General features: G+C 35.5%; 1 long non-coding RNA gene across 1 annotated transcript in view; it reads right to left on the reverse strand.

The window, feature by feature from the left end:
- Window positions 1-562: 562 nt before the first annotated feature.
- The window catches only part of LOC103516055, an 18675-nt gene continuing 16369 nt past the window's right edge, over window positions 563-2868 (reverse strand). Inside the window, exon 3 of the long non-coding RNA XR_541743.3 lies at window positions 563-708. This is a non-coding gene — a long non-coding RNA (uncharacterized LOC103516055). The remainder of the gene's footprint in view (window positions 709-2868) is intronic.

Genomic DNA, 2868 nt, shown 5'->3' on the forward strand with positions numbered 1-2868 from the left:
ACCCTTTTTTTTTTTTTAAAAAAAAAAAAAAAAAAAAAAAAAAAAAAAAAAAGCAAAACAAACATCCCTTACCGAGTTACATTGTCCTTGGAGTTTTGCACTTTATTATTTTTATACGTAACATTAAAATTAACTTTGTAAGAAGTAAATATATTTCTTTTCTTTTTTTTTTTCAACAACAATTTTCATGTGAATTAATGTTTCCACAGCATGCAAAACGTGATTAAAAAAAAAAAAAAAAAAAAAAAAAAAAAAAAAAAATTAAAACAAACATCCCTTACCGAGTTACATTGTCCTTGGAGTTTTGCACTTTATTATTTTTATACGTAACATTAAAATTAACTTTGTAAGAAGTAAATATATTTCTTTTCTTTTTTTTTTTCAACAACAATTTTCATGTGAATTAATGTTTCCCACCAGAGAAAAAAGGAGATAAAAAAAAAAAAAAAAAAAAAAAAAAAAAACTGAAGTTCAATAAATTAGGTCAATTTTACCATACTATAAAGTTGAAGTTACATATACCCTATACCCTATAGATATTAGTTACCTCTGGTTTATTTAGATTACCTACCTGATGTGTAGTAGTTTGTTTGCAATAGCAAATAGTTAGAGTTAGAGTAGGTCAGTTTTGACCTGGTTTCAACTTACCACAATGAAATTATGCAAATTTTCCTGCCTGAACTTATCGCGATGAAATGTCATTCTTACCTGAAAAATAAAAGGAATATAAAATTATAAATAACAAGACTAAATAATAACTTAATAAGTAATACTGACATGATCGATTGTTATCAAATCAACTTATCACTATAAAAAGAGGAAAAATTAAAATAACTAACAAATACAAATTAAATGACTCAGACAAATCAGACAATGAATAACCTTTATGCGAAATGCGAAAAGAAAAGAAAGAGTTACAATGACATTATTTGAATGTTACGGTAGGAAGTTATAGCTGTTTTGAATGTCATCAAAACGGCGAGCTTGCATAAGGTACATATTTGTGTAATCCTTTTAGAAAAATTAAAATAACATAACAAATACAAATTAAAATGACTCAGAGACAATGAATAACCTTTATGCGAAATGCGAAAAGAAAAGAAAGAGTTACAATGACATTTTTTGAATGTTACGGTAGGAAGTTATAGCTGTTTTGAATGTCATCAAAACGGCGAGCTTGCATAAGGTACATATTTGTGTAATCCTTTTGTTAGCAGGAATCAAAAGGAAGGGGAAAAAGCTAAACATGTTCATGCCAAAATGAACCTAATAAATTTTCATGATTGAGGCTCAAACCCCAACGTTTCAAACTACCAGTCCCACACTATTGTACAGTTACTTACTGGAGCTGAAATTATGATGAAATTGTATAAAACGTTTTCCATCAACAATATTTCAGTCTAGTATTCTACACTCGATCTGAATAATTCATGGAAATTAGGAAAACGATTGTATAAAACGTTTTCCATCAACAATATTTCAGTCTAGTATTCTACACTCGATCTGAATAATTCATGGAAATTAGGAAAACGTCTGGAACCTAAAAATCAGCAAAAAATGGAACAGGGTAAAGCAAAGCTAGGGGTTTCCAAGAAGTCCCGTCACGTACAAGGCGAATATTGGCAAAAAAATCAGACAGCTTTCGCCCCACCTTACCCTACATATAGCACCCTTTTTTTTAGAACCAAAACTGTTCCGTCCTTCAATTCAATCTTATCACTTCACTGGTGATAAATTGATAATGATAGAAAGGAGGAGGAGGAGGAGGAGGAGGAGGAGGAGAAGGAGGAGTAGGAGAAGGAGGAGTAGAAGAAGAAGAAGAGGAGAAGGAGGAGAAGAAAGAGAAGGAGGAGAAGAAGGAGGACCAGGAGGAGGATAAGGAGGAGAAGAAGAGGAATAAAAAGAAAGAAGAGACGGAGGAGAATAAGGAGGAGGAAGAGAAGAAGGAGGAGGAAGAGAAGAAGGAGGAGGAGAATGACGAGAGGAAGAAAGAGGAAGGAGAAATGACGGAGGAAAAATCTTAAATTTTCTTCCTTCCATCACCATTGCTTCAAACCTTTCGAAATATGTCGAAGAAAAAAAGCCGGCATTTTTTCCCCCCAGTCTATTTTCTCTCCCTTCATTTTTTCCCCAGGAATAAACTAGCTATATTGGCTAACGAAAAAGCGCCGGGAACTCTGGGAAACTTTCGCTACAAATTTATTCCCCACACATCAGTCTTGTGATACCTTTCAATTTCCCCCCTCTTTCCCTCAAAAATTCCCCTTGAAAATACTTCTTTAAAAGTCCCTCGAAAAAAAGCTCGCATTTCTCAGCTCCAAAACCCCAGATGCTAATAGAACTTTCACCTCCTCTTCCTTCTGCCCCCTCCCTCTCATAACCATCCCCGCCCCTCTGGGCCCTCATAAATAGAACTTTCTTCCCCCTCCACCCAATTTCTTCCACCCCTACCTCCCTCCTTCTCTATCCCCCTCTCCTCTGTTCTCAATTTTTCCCCTAAAGTAACAACAGCTTACGTGTTTGGAAAATTAAAGTCTCAAGTTTGGAAAATGTAGGGTCTGGTGGGGGAAGGGTAAGCCGTAAGATATTCCAAGGATAGGGTAGGATGGGGCGAAAGTTGGTGGTGATCTGTGCCAGATATATGGGTGGGATAAGGAGGGGTTGATGGGGGGGGAGAACTTGTAATTCTTCTCGACTGACGGAATTTGTCTGCACGTACGTACGAAAGTTGGAAAGAAACGGGAAAGAAGAAGGTGGAAGAGGAAGAAGAAGAGAAAGAAGAAGAAGGAGGAGGAGAAGGAGGAGAAGAAGAAGAAGAAGAAGAAAAAGAAGAAGAAGAAGGAGGAGAAGAAGGAGGAGAAGAAGAAG

The sequence above is a fragment of the Diaphorina citri genome, unplaced genomic scaffold, assembly GCF_000475195.1.
Source record: "Diaphorina citri unplaced genomic scaffold, Diaci psyllid genome assembly version 1.1 scaffold1474, whole genome shotgun sequence".
NCBI classification, from domain to species: Eukaryota; Metazoa; Arthropoda; class Insecta; order Hemiptera; family Psyllidae; genus Diaphorina; species Diaphorina citri.